The following is a 6,000-nucleotide window of genomic DNA, read 5'->3' on the forward strand; positions in this document are numbered from 1 at the left end:
TCACTAGACCGTGAGTTTCATGAAAACTGGCATTGGGTTGTGCTGCTATTATTTGTCATTGCGTACCTAGTGGCTGGCCCCTAGTAGATACTCAACAAATGTTCCTTGGAGAAAGAAAATGAATGGCTTCGCATTGGACATCTCTTGGACATCTCTTCCCATGTCCAAGAGAGGCTAATGTTCAGTGGTTCCTGTTCATACTAGAGGTCCAGAATTGGGAAGAAGAACTAAAACTCAAAACCTTGCTTCTTCCTTAAGAAATGTGAACCAGATCTCGGTGGGCCAAATGTAGAAGCCAGTATTCAGGTGAGTATTTTTCAAGCATCATTCTCAACATCAGCAACAGAAACATCAAACACTTTGTCTACATTATGTGAGAAGCATCTGTGGGGAAGAGGGAGGCAAGTGGAGGGACAGAAAGTTTAAACAGGTGATGGGGAGAACCCTTGGCCATGTTGCAGCAAGACCTTGGGGGCAGTTCCTAGTTTTTCCACTTATTAGCTGGGTGCACTTGAGCAAGTATTTTACTCTCCAAGTTGAAACAGGAAAAGGCAGGTGATTATAAAAATCAGGCCTTATTGGGTCAACACCTCATGAAGACCATATGAATTGAGACCAGGTTTGTGAATATGCTTTGAAAACTTCAAAGCACAGCACATGTATATACTGTAATTGACCTTATAACATCTTTGGTGAAGATATAGAGAATTGTAGAAGGCATTTGATTGTGCGAGATGCTAGCATAAACAAACTGAGGGTTCTAGAGGGGAGGAGGGTGGGGGGATGGGTTAGCCTGGTGATGGGTATTAAAGAGGGCACGTACTGCATGGAGTCCTGGGTGTTATATGCAAACAATGAATCATGGAACACTACATCGAAAACTAATGATGTAATGTATGGTGATTAACATAACATAATAAAATTTAAAAAAAAAGAATTAATGCTTTAGCAGAGGCATAAAGTGCTCATTTTTCTGTCCCAGGCAGCCTATTGTACTGGTCCTTGTCATCGTGCCCTATGCTCCTCGGTACGTAATAACTACAGGTAGGTGCCAGGCAGTACCAGAGAATCCGCCGTTCATACTTAGCTTTTGCTCCCTTCTGGACTGAAGGCATATTACGGAATTACTGTAAGCCAACGAGTCCCCATTTGTAAATGAGGGATAAAATTTGCCAGCTGTCTCCTAACCTCCCTGGGAGGAACCGGGGTTTAATAAGATAATGAACATTATTCTCTCCATATGCACTCTACACCCTTGGCTCCCATGGTCTTCAAAAGGCTCTCGATAGGCATACATGAAGATTCAAAAATCAAATTCAGATGGTCATACGGCAAGCCGCTGAGACTCATGCCAATGATTATTCATCACAAATTAATATTAATATCCATTAGTTAATGTTTTCTATTAGCAACTGTACAATTAATCAAGAACAATATGTCACAAGGCAGAGCCAGCTGTAGGTGGATAATTGGGATGTAGGTGGCTTGCTTTCAGTGGCCATCATATCACCTTTGCTTGTCTTTTCGAAACTTCCCATTGCTTCTGTTGCTTCTTTCTCTGGCCATTAAACCTAATCATTGAATCCACATAAAGGTACTTGGAAAGCACAGAAATATTTTCAGGGCATGAAGAAAAGTTGCATTTTGAAAGAGGATTGCAGGAAGAAGACAAAGCATAAAATAAATGAAATCAATCAGTAGTTAATGATAATGAAAAAAATAGTAACAATCACAGCTCTCCCTTATTACTCAGTGAGTGCCCAATATGTAAGTCGCTGTGAAGAATGAGGATTCTCAGAAATGCCCCATGATTTCAGAAGCTGACACTTTCCTTGGGTTGACCAAGACTAAGTCCACAAAAGTGAAATGACAATGCTATAAATAACAACACAACATTCAAACAGCAGAAGCAGGAGATTTCACAAGGGTAAGTACAGACTCCTGGCCTAGATTGGCTGGGTTTGAATTACAGTCCCGCCACCTGCTGGCCCTGTGATCTCAGCCAGGTTATCAGCCTCTGCGTGCTAGTTTCCTCATCTATAAAATGGAGGGAGCAATTATTCCTATCACACAGGGCTGGCTTTGAGGATTTTATGAAATAATACAGGCCATGTACTTAAACTGCCCCTGTGCACATAATACCACCACAACCAACTATGATGCATTATGACTTGTAAATCCTACTGTGGGGACGCTAAGGCAATGGCACCTCAGAAGAGGGAGTCTATACCACCTGATGGAGAAGGGAGGCTCTGAGCTGGGTAGGACCCATGAATGCGCCTTAGCAAGGAGTGGAACATTCTAGATGGGGCCATTGAGTATGATGTGAGTAGCCATATAGGGGTGCAGAGTATCACACCCAGAAACCAGACCAAAAGGGCTTTGAGACCTTGGTGCCAGATATTAGTGCCTTAGGAAGATGAAACTGGTAATGATATGTGGAGGACTGGAATGAGGAGAAACTGGTGGAGGCCAAGTTAAGAAGAGAAATTTTAGGCATCGCGGAGAAGGAAATTTGGAGTCCCAAGGAACCCTTTAAGTCCGTGTATGCGTAAAGTGGGTCCTTTCTGTAGGCTTCCTTTCCATCCTGAGAGCTAAATGGGAAGGGAAATGCTAATGACCTCTCCAGAATGCAGAGCTAATGGCGTGCAGAGTTACAGGTAGAATTACTTAGTGGAAGTCCTGGCAGAATTTCTAAGGGAAAAGCTGCATAGCTGGTGCACATGCTTGCTGATACTAAAAGTGGGATGTGTGTTAGTTAAAATCAGATACGTCCTTCGTGAGCCGCGGAGCTTTTTCCTTCACATGAAGTTGTGCGTTTGCAGCTTGTCAGGACTCGCCTGCTATCTTTTGACTATTCAGCCATCAACCTTTAGAGTGGAATTAGTAGCACTTTAATTTTCTGAGAACACCTAAATTAAGGTAAGGGTTCTAAATACTTTATTAATAATGTACACGCTAATTAATAGAAATTACTTTTCCAGCATGTATTATTAAAGGATGTGTTCCAACATGCCTTTTTATGTTTTCCAATTTACTTGCTTAGAAAACTGGTTGCCATTTCCACATCTTACCCCAAACTATTCTCGATCCATTCTCTGCAATACAGAGGGAGAACTTTCTACTCTGGGTTTGAGAAGAAAGCCTTCCTCAGTTCTTTCTGGCTCTCCATTGAAATGATTTTTTGTTGAAATAAGTCCTTTCATAAATACACTTAAAGCCAGACACTCTGGACCTAAAATTTTACTCTCCAAATGACGAGTTCTTTACGTTTTTAGCTGTGGTGCTACAATTCCAAGTATGACGAGGAAAACTGGAACTTTTAGCTGAAATTCAGCCTTGAATTTTTTTCTTTAACTGACAGGATGCCTATTGCATTTTCTTTTTCTAACCAGAAAGTCTTAGAGTGCAACGTTCCTGACACAGTAATGTGGAATCAGCTCCAGTTCTAACTTAGTGGGAAGGTAAACTGAGAAATGAGGGGACACTTCCTTTCAGGGAGACACTGGAATGGTCTAAAAGCGTGGGCTCTGTAGTCTGCTGAGTTCAGACTCGGATCTTGACACTTCCTCAATGTGAGGCAGCGGCCAAAGCACTCAGCCTGTGTCCCTTCATTTCCTCATCTGTAAAATGGGGATGGCTATGCTTGTTCACAGGGTTGTTGCAAAGACTGAAAGAATCGATATGTATGGAGGACTTAGATCAAACTTAGATTTACTCAACAGACCCTACCAACAGGTATCCTTTTTCCCAGCTCGTGGGGGGTGGGGGGAGGACAGGTGTCCTGGCTCACACTGACTCCAGGTAGGCACTCCAGATCTTTTTCCCAGTTAACTTTCCACTTAATATGTGCCCAATGCCTGTGCAGAGTCTGCTGGGCTGTCAAGTACTGGTGATGCCACAGGGCTCAGGTTCCTGAGGATGCGGGGCAAGAATTCAGCAAAGAGGAGCCTCCAGCACCTCCTGCCCTACAAGGCTTCGGGGCGAGAGTCCACACTGAACCAACATCTGTTTTATTAATAGGCAGTCTAGGTTTCCCAAGTAATGAACCCCAAGCTATGGAGAGTCTGTACTGTCATAGACTCCACAGACCTCGCTTTGGTCCACTAAGATGTGACTCCGTGATGCCTTCCTCTTCCCTGCCCTATATGCAGACATTCAGCCATTTCCACCTCCAGTAACGATTGGTCATTCTTGCCCAGTGAAGGGAGGGGAGCCGTAAGAGAGACTAGATTTGGTGCATATTGTTATTTTTTCTCTAATAATTAACAGAGGACTTCTTCTTCCTCTTTCCTTTTTTTTTTTCCCCCAGAAGAATGTTTTGAATTCCAAGGTTAAGGCTTGCCAAGAGCTCCTGCTATCATGGGACCAAAGATGGATTTCCCTCATGGGACCCGAGGAGGCCATCGGTGCAATTTATTTCTGTCTCCATGCTCAGTAATAGATGTGACCTTGTGTCTCACAAGGCTCTCCTAACACCCGTTGCCCTGGATATGAAGAGTTAAACATTCCACTCCTCTGTAGAGAGATGTAGATACCTTGACATTCAGAGGCACAGTTCCCAACCTAATCCTTTCTAAATCAGATTAGTCCATCCCATCGCTGACAGTTCAGTGATGAGTGCATTCCTCAAAGAGAATCTCATCTGAGATGCAGAGCACTCGCTGCAGTTTTATAGTATCAGGGTGGTAATTCATGCCCTGAGTAATAAAGAAACTCATTAAATGTAGAATCTCGGCTCTTGCTTTGTACTTAGACCTCCCAGCAGTTTAACTTATGCATGAGTCCAAATACTTTAAGGGATAATATAAAAATTATCTACTATTCTTTCATATCTAAAATTGGGATTTTGTTTCCCTTCACTACATTGCTAACATGACTAGGAAACAATATATTACCCTAATTACATGTTATTTATTAGAAAGGAAGCAAATAAGTCATTTGGAGACAAATCCCTATAGTTATTCATGGAATTGCTTTAGATGACAGAGTCAAGCCAGCAGTCTTTCATTATATTTATTACACACTCTTTGTGCTAATGAACAATCACAGCCTTCACTGAAATAATGGTCTCAGCTCCAAGTTGTACGGAATGCTATATGGGCCATATTTATCAAGAACAAGTCAGGGCTTTGCTTGTCCTTTGTGTCTTTGCTTTCCATTGAAGGAAGAGGGTGGAAGACAAACAGAAGTAGCTTGGGGGATTTTAATAAGTACAATGGAAACCAGTTAGCAGATTAAAAAAAAAGTCTCACGCAACCTTCAGTAGCAGTCCACTCTTGAAAAGAATGATCACTTATTGTCCTGTCGGAATCCTGAGTAGGGTCACTCCTTATCTTGAGGCAACAGGAATATATATACTATATAAACATAAATATGTACACCTCTGAGTTTCAAATTTTGATGAAAAAGTTTCTAAGAATTTACTGAGATACTTTACTTATTTGCTTATCCCATAAATGGGGGCAAAAAAACGAATACATCTCTTTGTTTTAAAGTGGAAAACAAAAAAATTTTGAAAATCTAACCTGAAAAAAGATGGGGACTTTCTTTTAGCTCTTGGTTTTCTAGATACTATTAACTCCTCCTTACTGGGGGAGTTGGAATAAGAGGAGAAAATTCTCTCAGGAGAAAAACTTTCAAAAACGATATGAACAAATGAAACATTTTCCCTGCATGTCCTATATATACATGTATATTTATTTATTTATTTATTTATCATGGCTCCTGCTGCATCTTTAGGAAAAGAAAATCTTCAGTATGAAAGCAAGGGGTGAACCATTTTGTTCGCATGTGTTTACAAGCAAGCTGTCCAAAGTTGTGGGAGCCTCAAGAGGAAAAACATTTTTAGTTCCCTTCTTTTGGAATAATTGAGCCAATATCTTAGCACTTAGAAATGCTGCCTCATGGATAGCACCAGAACTGTATTTGAGGATTAAACCACAGATAACAAAAGAGCACAGGAAAATCTAGGAGGGAACGGAGCCAAGAAAGTCAGCT

This window comes from Mirounga leonina, unplaced genomic scaffold, assembly GCF_011800145.1.
Source record: "Mirounga leonina isolate KUSES-001 unplaced genomic scaffold, KU_Mleo_1.0 Mir_224, whole genome shotgun sequence".
NCBI lineage: Eukaryota > Metazoa > Chordata > Mammalia > Carnivora > Phocidae > Mirounga > Mirounga leonina.